Source organism: Choristoneura fumiferana, chromosome Z (assembly GCF_025370935.1).
Source record: "Choristoneura fumiferana chromosome Z, NRCan_CFum_1, whole genome shotgun sequence".
Lineage (NCBI taxonomy): Eukaryota > Metazoa > Arthropoda > Insecta > Lepidoptera > Tortricidae > Choristoneura > Choristoneura fumiferana.
The window spans coordinates 8318134-8331759 of NC_133472.1; the positions used below are offsets into that span (position 1 = coordinate 8318134).

Consider the following 13626-nt stretch of genomic DNA (forward strand, 5'->3'; position numbering starts at 1 on the left):
AAAATCTTCCACATAACATCAGAGCTAAAAAGTAAACGTTGTAGACAAGTCAAAATATCATTGTTCCGACTAAATAAGAACACATTGCCATAAATAAGAACAATAGCGCCCTCTTGACAATAGTCATATATTTCCGGTTTACCTTTAAATTACCTGTTGTATGTACTAGTGCACAGAATTTAAATGGAACTTAGATATTATGTGCCAAAGTTAAGGCTATCTTTTTCCATTAATATTTCAATACGTGAAATTGGTATTATTTTCAAACAAGACTTGAATGCAGTTTTCTTTTTTTTTATTCTGGCATACAAGAGGTTACGTCATTTTTCGTATATGAAATTCTGTGCAGTATTATTTAGTCAGCAGCATCAATGTCAGACACAACAAAGTGTGCAAAAATATCTAGACTATGACTAGACTCCATTTCTAGGGCCGTCATGTCAGATATTTAGTCACGCTTCCCTGTGGCAGATTTTAATGTAGGTGACTGTACAGTATAACCAATGCACATCTACATTTTATAACAAGTAATTATAGTCGATTCTTTTGACAAAAGTATGAGATGCCAAAATGACATTAGTAGCACAAAGGTTTCCACCACCTTGTCATTATTCAATTTGTTTGACTGTACAACAGGTCGTTTGCTCAAATTTTCACCTGCTACGAATTTTTTTTTGATCAAATCCGCATGCAGGACGACACACACACACGCAACTATATTATAAATACGAAAGTTTATACGTCTGTTATTTGTACTTCTCTCTCTCTACATCTAAACTGTTAAACTGATTTAGATGAAATTCGGTACACAGATATTTTAAGTCCCGAAGAAGCACATAGGATAGTTTTTTTACGGGAAAGCTAGTTTAATAACATTACTACAGTTTGGAATCCTTTTTTTAAAAAATAAATAAAAAAAGCCGGTGTTCGCGACCTGTTTGGCGTCGACCACGTCGACGAGTGGCTCCGAGATGGCCACCTTGCGGATGGAGCTCATGTCGAATCCGTACACGTCGTCCCACCAGTTGATCTTCTCGTCCTTGTACTGACGATCTTCGATGCCGCAGATGAACAGAGTGCATCTGAAAAATACACCACAGTTAAAGAATATACCATAAGGTCATTGGAGGGTTACTTTGGCGCATATGAAAACCACATAAAGAAGGGTCCAATAAAAACATAATACTCACTTCAAAGTTCAATGTCTCAAAAATGGCTAAACCGATTTTGATGAAACATGTCTAAGAACCATCTCTAGAAAACCTGATTTCAAATAAAAAAAACCGCATTATAATCGGTCAACCCGTTTAACAGCTACGGTGCCACAGACAGACAGACACACAGCGGTCAAACTTATAGCACCCCCCTTTTTGCGTTGGGGGTTAAAAATGTGATTGATCAATCACAACACCAATCACATGGCAAAGAGCTATAATTCTCCTACGAGCCAAAGTTACCCTTCAGGGCCAGTGTAATCCGAACCTATGGTAGCATAGGCTTATTAAATACACTTTCTCTAAAGTGCACATTCGCAAAACATGCTATTCTGATAACCAAAAAACCTCGAGAGAACCGCGCATTTATTGTCTGACAGAGTTGTAAAAGAATTTCTAAATATCTAAAATCCAACAAAGCTATTACCTTTTAATTTTCAATTAGACAGAGATCCATATGGACTAGGAACTTCATATTATATGGCTACCTCAGCAAGTCCATGCCAAACATTTTTATAGAAAGAGAAGGAATGCTTAATGAATTAATATTTTTTACGAAAAGGAAACATTTAGGTCATTCCTTTATTTTATACCGTTTTGTATTATGTTAAATTGTTTCAGAGAAGTGTCCCATGCATATTCCCTATTGCAAAATGCATGGGTGACTGACCTGTCAGGGAACAGCATGCCATCAGGTTGTAGCCACTTATCACGAGCGTAAGCACAGTGTCCAACATGCTCTCGTAGAACAGGCAGGTAGCCCATCCACTCCGAGATTATGATGTCCACCTTCCTCCACCGGCAGAGTCACTTCCTCCACCTGTTTCAAAATCCATCAAACTTAAGATTGGTTTTTGGAATCTTTTTGTATTTTTTTATTCAATTCCAAATTTTACTTTTACGGTCATCCGTAAACCGAAATTGAAATACAAACTGAAATATAGATGCACGATACAGAAATATAGATGAAATATAGATGATGGTACGGATACCGAGGACCTGGGTTCGATTCCCAGTGATGGTCTTATTTTCTGTTTTTCTGTGCATCTATATTTCAGTTTGTATTTTCAATTTCCATCAAACTTAATTTCATTTAAGCACTGGGATTTTAGTATTAAGATATAGAATATTACAGAATAACTTTTTAGAATACTTTTTATTGTACTGTTTTACCTTTTACTAACAATAAATAATAAAAAAGATTTAATCAATAGTTTACAAGTTATTCATCACAACTAATACAAACAATTACAATTAAAAGTACAACTATTAAAGGTATTTTTTTATCGTGAGTCTAAAAATAACTGTCAAGTAACATACAAAGTAGATGTTCTAAGAGTGAGATGGATATGTTGGTGTTTTGTTGACCAAAAACTTGTATTATGACCAAAAGATAGTTGTTACTATCACATGGCAGGATATACAGACACAAATATGCATTTCCAATGTATGTTGAGAGGTATGTCTTAATTGCTGAAAGTCATATTGGGTTTTATTTGGAAAAGTAAAGTTCACAGACCTTTCCCTTGACAATCTCGATGATGTCATCAGCTCTGTGGCCTCAACAATCTGCGAGCATAGTCCACAATGTTGGAGCACTCCACAGCAATAACTTGGCCGCTCCAGCCTTGGCAGCAAACATGGAAGGATGCCCGTACCACAGCCTATGTCTAACACGGTCTGTAATTAAGTTATTGAGTGAGAATGCAGTCTTTTTAGCTTTATAACTGGGTGACTTGGGAGACAAGAGCAGGACAAATTCAATTCAAACATTTATTCAATAAATCAAATCAAGACAAATCCTAAACCCTCACTAATTGATAAGGATCATTGATAATATATTAACTAAAAACTCCAAAACTTTAATTGCAGAATGACCATGCACTTAGTCAATAGTTTAATACTTTTGGTTTCAAAATTTAAAAAAAAAATGTTAATCTTACTATCCTATTATTGTGATATTATAGTATAGGTAGTGCCACTAGAGTTGACCGATATGAACATTGTAAAGTTAAATAAAAACCATTGTAGAAATTAAATGAGTATGTAGGTTGACTCATTATTATTTTCTTATTTTTATGGAGGCTTTGAACACTCCAGACGACGGATGCAATCTACATCAAAATCATATCAAACAATATACGTAATATGGATATGACTACAATTGGTTTAAAAAAGAGAACATAGTTGAAAAACAGTTGGATAATTTTATTGTTGTAGTAAATAATCGTATTTTTTTCTATATAGCATTCCTTTTATAGTTCACTATCCACTTATGTAAGGGAAAATCACCTTGTACTACGTTTTTGTAAAGTGATACTTCACCATTATTAGGAAGATTATACATTTGACACAAAAATATTAATCGAAGTTTAATAAGTCTTATCCATCTTATGCTTTTGTCACCATATTGCATCCATACACCCTTTATTCATGGGTGCTCGCTCAGTTCCCTACACAAGGGACAGATCAAAGACGTTGTACTATGACTATGAGATGTTGGCTCTGAGAGCCAACAAATAACCTGGCCCCTGTACTACAGAAGTGACAAGTGCTACATTTCTACAAAATTGTGACGTTTTGCTAAGAGGAACTTAACATTTTGTAGAATTGTTGCACTGGTAACTTTTGTGGTACAGGAGGCTGGCCATTCTGCGTGGAATCCAAATCCCCAAGAACTCTCCTTGACACTTAACATTAACACATTATTTAAGAGCATTTTTCGTGTTATATAGAAATATTGTAGGTTAAAATGATGAGCTTAACAACTAAATTTTTCGCTTAGAAAATGTAATGGATACGTCATTTTTGGTGGATTAAAGCCAGAAGCGAAGAAATCTTAGAAAGAAAATGTTTTAACTTACTTTCCCTTGAACAGGTGTTTATTGTGGACATGGCGTTTCTGTATGTGAGGGTACGAACTTCATCCTCAACATTTCCTTCGTGGATGCCGAAATGAGCATACGAGTCGAAGTAATAATCCCTGGAGGTCATCTCCTCGGCAGTAAACTCTATCAGGCCCTAAAGCAAAAAAAATCGGACTTACTGTTCGCAAAAAAAAACACGTTTTGGCAAAAATCAAGCATGGTGTTCACATGAAGCACTTACCATTCTCAAACACAGGCGTGGTCGCAGCTGAGGCACCATCTTGCGCGACATCCATGCTTCCATGTTAAATTAACACAAAATGGAAAATGCCGAAATCTAATTATAACCTAGCTATGTACGTTATATACGCCGAATCGATATGTAGCAGATGATAGATATACCACCTTTATCCTGATTGAATATTATCACACAAACTGCTTAATACTAACTCGAGTGGACTAAATTAGACTACGCAGACGAATAATTACAATTCTATATATTACAAAAATGCTTTGAAGCCAAACGCGACCAAGACCAAGCATTACTTTGCAATTTTTTTTTTCAAATTGTGGCAACAGTGGTGCCACCTCAGATATTTTTTAACCCTAACGCTACCCTAAATTAGGCACATTTTCTTTTTTTACCCTAAATTTTTTTTTAATAAAAAGAAAGTAAAAAATGCGATTTATTAATAAACTAATAGCTGAACTATCGACACCGTTCCGATACATTCTTGGAATGCGTCCATAATAGTCTTGGCTTCTATGTCATCTGCAGTATTTTTTTCTTGAAATCGTCTTTTATTAGAAAAACTTTTACCAAAATAGTAAATATACCCTAAGTTAGGGTAAAATACCCTAAGGTGGCGACACTGGACCACAAGCACAAGTTGACTTGCTGAAATGGCAACATTTTACCTTGTTTTACTTTGCCATTGCTTTGCTATCATAAAAAAAAACTCCCACTATATCAGGGCTTGTTAACGTTACCAAATTCACACTATAAGTAACGTTAAATAACGGTAAAAATCATACATATACCTAGTACCGGTAAAAAAATATAACGTTAAATGGTAACTTAACATATAGTAACGTTACCTGATTAACGTTATTTTTACCGGTAAATTTACTTTACATTGTAGGGCTAGTTAACGTTACCCAATTCACATTATTATAACGATACCCAAGTAACATTTCGGTAATATTTGCTATGCTACCGAGTGTTGCCAATTTAGCGACTGTCGCTAGAACTAGCGATTTTTGCTTAAGTGTTAGCGACCAAAAAGGTTTTGACGACAAAAATGGTTTAGCGACTTATCTGGCGACTTTTTAACCGACTTCAAAAAAGGAGGAGGTTCTATGTTCCAATGTTAGTATTTTTTTTATGTATGTTCGCCGATTACTCAGTCAATTGTGGACCGATTTTCAAAATTTTTTTTTTTATTCGAAAGGATAGTCTTCTGAGGTGTCCCATTGTCACCAAGTCAAGATCTGATGATAGGATCTTAGGGAAATCGAGGGCAAACCTCAAATTTTAAAGGCACACCTATGGCGATTTTGGCATTTTTAGCATTAAAATAAGCATTTACATTCAGAAAGTATCATTTGGTAACTTGTACCTGATGAAGAAGACCGTGATGACCAATGGAACTCATCAAAGCTAAGTAATGCTCGCTCGTCTATAAACGATCATGATGAATATACCTAGATAAGCGACTAAGAAGGAGCTTTAAGTTAATGATTTTTCGAACTGATCTGATGCTGAAGCCGGAAGGTAGGCAACGGAACTCTGTTATAAAACAACGTAACTAAGCCGTGTTTGGGCTTAATGGAATCGTTGAGAGATGTTCTTTGGCTACGAATCACTAAAATGTGAGAAATAAAGAAAAATTATAACAAAAAGAAAAACGAACTCCAAAAAAATAAAAAAATAACGGAAAATGGAACCGACTACAAATCCCTTGAAAATATTTTTTTAGGTACAGTCACCAGCATTAATATCTGCTACAGCGGAGTGTGCAAAAATATCTGACACGTCCTTCCGGCCCTAGAAATAGAGTCGTATCAGATATTTATGCAGACTTGTTGTGTCGGATATCGGGGCTGGTGACTGTACCTAGTAGCTCGAAGTCGGTGACTCAGCACGACCGAGCAGGATGGAACTCATAGTATGTAGGTGAGGTAGACGACTATTGTTTCATTCCTGCAGGGCTACTACGAAACCCGAAACTCGAAGTTCGTGTCGTGGGTCCCTCTGGCACTTATACTATTTAATACGAGAGCGAGCGAGAGGGACGGTATGATACGAACTTCGATTTTCGAGTTTCGTAGTAGCCCTGCAGAGTTGTGTTTCGACCGCGCGTTGATTACATTACAAGCCACGCAATGACAAAGTTTTCGGCGAAACTGTGCAAATGACAGCAGATCCACTCTTAAAAAGGATGGAGTGTCGTATTTTAAGTTTCCTTTAAATTTACGAAATTGCATAACTATCTTGATGTTTTTTTAGCATTTTGCTAAAAATTTACATTTCAATTGCTAAAACAAAATTGCTCGCCCCGTGTTCGTATATGTCTTTTTCGCACCTTAATCAAACTCTCGAGAACAAAGAGACAGTCTAGCTTTCGCGGAGTGGAGAAAGCTGTGGACTTGAATACTCTATTTTTTATTGTTGAACGTAATTTTAATAATTAATTTAACTTTTTTTTTTTATTATTTTCATTTATAATTGCTGTGTTACTAAATTTATTGAGAAAGGATACTATATTAATTTTGTCTGGCTTTTTTTAACATTAATACATTGACAACATGAAGTTAAACATAAACGAATATGAAATATGTTGTATTATAGCAAAAAAAAAATGGTTTTTATTTATTTCATTTATTACTAAATTTAGTTATTTGACACATACAGGTTCGTATTTTAAATATTTTTTTTGATTATTTTAGTTTTCCACGGAATCCTATACGGTGTTCTGAATGGACAGCGATTATAGCAAGAGACCGAGGTGAAGATTTTTACAAGTCAAGTAAAGGGTCCGTTATGTGTTCCGATTAGGGCGTCCAGTCTTGGAAAATATTTGAGTCTCGGGCGGGACTGAGACGAGACTTTATCTTCAGTCCCGGGAGTCTCGAAATTTCGAGACTTTCGAGACAACGACAAATCCTTTTGGGTGGTCCGAATCTGAAGTCATAGTCGTCGTAGTTGCAGATAAAGAAGTACTTAGTGGGAGAAGAGCGGGCGACTTCAAATATAACGAAAAAAGAAATTAAAATAAAGTTTATTAAATTATCAGAACACTACCATCCTAATTCAAAAGGATGCATGTTCAAAAATGTAATTTCGTTTAATTACACTTCGATATGTCGGCGACCGATCGTAAAATCCGCCAGGTCACGAAATTCCTAGGCATATCGTGAAATGCCGCCATTTCATGAATTGGCTAAGGGACATCCGCCATATCGTTCAAAACTCACCGTTTAGCGATTTGCCTAGTGACGTTTAGGCAGATCATGAAATCCCTAGGCATATCATGAAGCGCCGCCATTTCATGATTTGGCCAGTTTAGGCAGATCATGAAATTCCTAGGCATATCATGAAACGCCGCCATATCGGTTCTGGCACTTCGCCGGCCGCTACCGCGGCTCGCTCGCTTCGCTCGCTCGGCTCGTGCGTCGTGATCACAATTAATACTAACCACTCCTCGCTTCGCTCGTCGTGCCTAAATTTCTATATAAATAAATAACAACTAGTGAATACTTTATTTATCAACTAAATACTAACCTCTAAAATACGGGCAGACGTCCATGGTTTTTTCATATTATGCACAGAATCCGTTTGATTCACATAAAAAGAACGGAGCTGATGTTCAAAAGCTTCTTTGCACTTCTATTTTGAATTCAATCACTAGTTTCGGTTTAAGGATCATTTTGTTGCGACGCCGACATTTTTCACGCGCTAAACAAACACGACCGGTCAGCTGGACACGGCCGCCATTGCATACACAGCGCCACCAGTGGCCAAAAAAGAAACTATTTTACGATGTGCCCGGTATAAAGCTAGGAATATCGTCGAATGCGTTGCTCTAATCGATCTGCCGTATTGTTTCTCAGGCACATCGTGACAGATATGCCTGGCCAACTAGGAATTTCGTGATCTGGCGGATTTTACGATCGGCCGCCGACATATATAACAGTTAAAGGTTTCAGAAGACTCGTCAAAAGTACAAAACCAACTTTGCGTGTGAGTTAAAAATGTAGATTATTGTTTCTTAATACACGTATTGATATTGTTACTTAAACAGACTTTTAGATATATACATATTAATTGTGTATTTTCTCAATTACTTACAGCTGAGAGACAATAATGGAAATAATGATAATAATATTTTAGATTTAGACGATCAGATGGCCTAGTGGTTAGAGAACCTGACTACGAAGCTTGAGGTCCCGGGGTTCGATTCCCGTGTCGGGAAACTATAAAGGAAAGAAAAAGACCTTTTCACCTCAGCAGCTCAAACAGGCAGGTTTTGCTATGAAAAATCAGTGAGCAAAATCGCATTTTGCGCACTCCGTGAGACAAAGTAGCTTTTTAATAAAGAAAAATTCACCTCACTAGCTCGAAAAAGCTGTCTTTAACCTCGAAATCTGCGTGGAAAGTCGCTTTTTATGCTCTTGGCTGGAAAGAGTTTTTGAAATTCGAACGTTATCGTGAACGGATGCCGCCTTGAAAATACATATCGACCACTTACTTTCACAACCTCGTATCTGGCCACAATATTGCTTTAGAATCATCTTTATGGTAAGTACGATAGTAAATGTCGATATGTCAACAAAAATATGGACTGGAACTTATTGCAGTCTATCTACGTTATTAATAGCTGTCGGTATTCTTCGATTTTAAAATGAATTTTGCCGAGAACTATTAATAAAATAAAAAACCGACCAAGAGCGTATCGGACACGCCCAAAATAGGGTTCCGTAGCCATTACGAATAAAAATAAAGAAATGTTTTTCTAAGGATTTCGTATTTTCTACGGAATCTTCCATAGTTTAGAATAGAATAGAATAGAAATGACTTTATTCATCCACAACACAGAATAGCATTACAAGATTTAAAAATATACATATAATTATCATTCATTAAAGTTAAACTACAAAGTTAAAAACTATTGATACTTTACCAATCAAAATGTTTTATTGGGATATATATATGCAGCATGCACATACCCACACACGCGCACACATATGCATACGAGTGTGTGTACGTACATACTTACATAAAACTATAAATACATGTAAAAATACACAACGAGCAGGCCATGTGTTGTGGAAAGAAAGGGCGCTGACTCAGCAATAAAGCTGCGGAGACCGCAGCGCTGATATTCTGCCAGAACCAGTACAGAAGAGGTCTATGAAGATATGGTGCGTGCAAATACAAACAAAGCGATCATTGGTCGTATTAAATTATACGAACAAGTGATAGTAAATAAAAAATAAAATAAAAGATGGAACGTGACAGGGCCAGTGAACAGTTTCGGTATATTTTATACCTTAGGCTGCTATTTACTCTTAAGCTACTAATAATTCTCAAGCAAACTTAGCCGTTATAGTTTTCCTTAAAAGTTTGATATTCTTACTACCATCCTTTTTTTTTCAAATTTTTCCACCCACCGGCTTGGGGATTTTAGAGGGGGGAACGCTCGATTTTAATGAAAATTTGCGCTTTAAAGTTGAATATTTCGCAAACATTCGCTGAATCGAAAAATCGTCTTAGCAAACCCCTAATGGTTTTAAAAGACCTATCCAACAATACCCTACACTACACAATAGGGTTGGATGAGAAAAAAAAAAATCCCACTTTTCGTCTTTGGGAGGTACCCTAAAAAAATTTTTTTTTTAATTTTTAATTGTACCATTTTGTCGGCATGTTGTGTAGACACACATATATCCGTGCAAAAATACAGCTTTCTAGCATTGATACTCCCTGAGCAAAGCCGCGGACGGACGGAAAGACAGACAGACAGACAGACATGGCGAAACTATAAAGGTTCCGTTTTTGCCATTTTGGCTCCAGAAACTTTAAAAGAATTATCTGTAAAAGGTAGATTGCAACATTTTGACGAAACTCACCGATAAAATGTTGTACTATTTATGGATGGTTATTATTTGTTTTGTAGTTTTATCAAAGTTTACGTTATGTCTATTATAGTAATGTAGCTAGTTTAGATCTTTAGTAAATATGGATAAAAAACTTAATTATTAAGTTTTTCCTCTAAAAGACTAATTATATAGATACACAATCAAAAACTGAGCGTTTTACACACTGTTATTTTTCTTCTTGCTTAGTGACTAACATACGAGTACAACACCTTTTTTTTCAATAGCGACTGGTTTATTTTAAAGTAATACAGAGAATCATAAAATCTTTCGAGTCAAGTTCGATTAAACTGCATATCCTGTGCATGGTTTAAAGTTTATGCTGATTTTAATTTGATATTCTTTTATTTTGTTATTAAATGTACATTGGATAAATGAAAGACTTTTAAATTACATGTTTTTTCTAAAATGTTTACTGCATTTACTACACTTAATTACACTTTCTTTAATTTCATTTGTCTTTTAATACAAAATTACCTACGACAAAACCAATGTTGTTTCCTTTCACAACAAACTTTTGCATCAGTAAACGATGCAAAGCTTGAAAAAAATGTCGTCAAACCCAGTTGCATGATTTTTTTTGGTAGTAAAAGCAATGCTATGGAACTATTGAAACTACTTATTTTGGGTTTCTCTGTAATAAAGTACTCGAAAACCTAAGATAATGAGCTTTAGTGGTTCATTATAACTAATATTTCAAAAGAAGATGCAAAAATAGATGTCACCATTTTTTATTTGCTTCTGAAAAATGGAGTTTTGGCTTTTACTTTTTTTGTAGGTTTTTTCCGAACCGGTGGTAGACTTTTTTTGACATTCATAAGTGCATGTTACAGCCTGAATTTAATAAAGATATTTTGACTGACTGACTACATTTCACACTGAATGGGTCGATATCTTAAAGCTAAAATGCCAAAATCGCCATAGGTGTGCCCTATAAATTTGAGGTTTGCCCTCGATTTCCCTAGGATTCCATCATCAGATCTTGACTTAGTTACAATGGGACGACCTCAAAAGAATACTCTTTCAAATAAAAAAGAATTTTGAAAATTAGTCCACAATTGACTGAGTAATCGGTGAACATACATAAAAAAATACAAACATTGGAACATAGAACCTCCTCCTTTTTTGAAGTAGGTTAAAAAATAAAGACTATTTTTTATTTAATCAATTTGTTAATTTTTTTCGCATGACCACTCAACAGAATTCTTTACTCTGTTTCCAGCACGTGACGTCATGTCACTACTTCTAACGATCGTTTACAAATTACATTAAACATTACTGCTACGAAATAAGGCGTTAATTTCAATGAATGTTGTTACTGTTGTCGGTATAAATAGATGTCTACGTATACACAACGCCGCTCGGACGTTTTTAGAGGAACTTTTGTTAAGCGTTTGGGAGTCTAGTTGTTTTATTGTACATTAATGACAATAACAACGTATCGGGTAGGCCACGTATTACAAACTAAGCCGTCGGAATCGGCGTTTACGATATGCTGTTTACATCTTTATTTTGTAAATTACGACAATCGCTGCAACATGACCATAAAACTTACAATACGAACACCGAACGCGCTTATCACGTTTCAAGTTTTCGTTCGAGTCTGAAGTTTTTCGAACCAGTGGTACCGTGCGGACCGGTAGTAACGCTGCGCTCGGCCGCATTTCTCGAAACTCGCGCGGCGCGGCGCGGCGGCTCTCTCGATCGCAAAGCGCCGCTCGCTGTCTATATAATACCACGCCACGCGCCATATAAATCTGCCTAAAAGTTCATTACTTAATACTCAGTTTTGTTTGACGCATTTTTGAGATACATTTTTTATGCGACGTCTTACGTTCTCCCGGATTGTGTTGGAATCGCTTACCTTATAGTGCCTATTCAATTATTGGAATTATACCTTTATAGTTTTTGTGGTACTAGTCGGGGCAATGAAGTTTTAGGCAGTTAGGCGGCGGAAGGTATAGTTCGCGCGCGGGAGTAGGTACTTAATTTTACTTCGGAAATCGCATCTTCTATGGCCTCGCTTTTTCAACAAACTTATCAACATCAACAATGCTATTACTAGGTAACCGTTTCCTGACACTTCGAACAGACCGTAAATATATTCATTTGATTTTTTCAGCTTGGAAATTTGTAATGAAAGTTTAGAAAGTTCATTGTTCGCTATATACAATTCAGCATGTAAGTCATCTACTTGGTTTTTAGGGTTCTCTTATAGTTACGGAACCCTTATAGTTTCGCCCTATCTGTCTGTCCATCCGCAGCTTTGCTCAGGGACTATCAATGCTAGAAATCCGTACTTAATTTTGCAGTAATATATATTAAATTATGCCGACAAAATGGTACAATAAAAATTTAAAATATTTTTCTTTTGAGTACCATACGTAAAGTGAGAATGTTTTTTTTCTCATCCAACCTTGTAGTGTGGGGTGTCGTTGGATATAGTCTAAGGAGGTGGCAGGGTTTTTTAAAACGTTCTTGGAAACGGAATAATTCTCAAGAAAACTTAACCGTTATAGTTTTTCTCGTAAGTTCGATATACCTACTACTATTCTGATTTTTTACCCACCAGTTTACATTTTAGAGGGGGGGGACGCTCGATTTTAATGAAAATTTGCACTTAAAGTTGAATATTTTGCAAACGAATCACTGAATCGAAAATCGTTTCAGCAAGCCCCTAATGGTTTTAAAAGACCTATGAGACTGAGAGGTGACAGGATTTTTTAAAACGATCATGGAAACGGTTAGATTAATTTTTATGTGTTGTAGAGTGGTCTGCCTGCTCTCAATGGTTGCAACTTGCAACTTTGAGATATAGCGCATGAAAAAGGCTTCATTGTTGCGAAAAAAAAAACGATAAGTAACAGAAATGGTCAGTTTTAGTACATATTCAAAGTATGGCGTCTCCTCATGTGAAACGAATCGGTCTGCCTGCTCTCAGTGGTTGTCTGGTTGTATTTCGGAGCTATGACGCGCGGCAAGTCGCTATGTTGTTGTGAAAAAAAATACCGGCCAAGAGCGTGTCGGACACGCCCGAAATAGGTTCCGTAGCCTTTACGAAAAAAGAAGTACTTAATATTTTTGTAAGGATTTCATATTTTGTACGGAATATTCAAGTTTAAGTATATATTTTATACTTAGGCTGGTATTTACTCATAGACTTCTAATAACTCAAGCAAACTTAGCCGTTATAAGTTTCCTTGTAAGTTTGATTGTACTTACTACCATCCTGAATTTTTTCACCGGTTTAGATTTTTAGGGCGGGGGGGGGGGGGGCAGACGCTCGATTTTAATGAATGAATTTGCACTAAAGTAAATATTTCGCAACTAATCACTGAATGGGAAAATCGTTTTAGCAACCACCTAATGGTTTTAAGAGACCTATC

The 13626-nt window shown here is 36.1% G+C and overlaps 1 long non-coding RNA gene and 1 pseudogene across 1 annotated transcript in view; one reads left to right on the forward strand and one right to left on the reverse strand.

The window, feature by feature from the left end:
- The window catches only part of LOC141438363 (uncharacterized), a 319118-nt gene that overhangs the window by 193065 nt on the left and 112427 nt on the right, over nt 1-13626 (forward strand). The gene's annotated exons all lie outside the window — the stretch shown is intronic.
- LOC141438624 (protein arginine N-methyltransferase 1-B-like) lies at nt 851-4377 on the reverse strand (annotated as a pseudogene).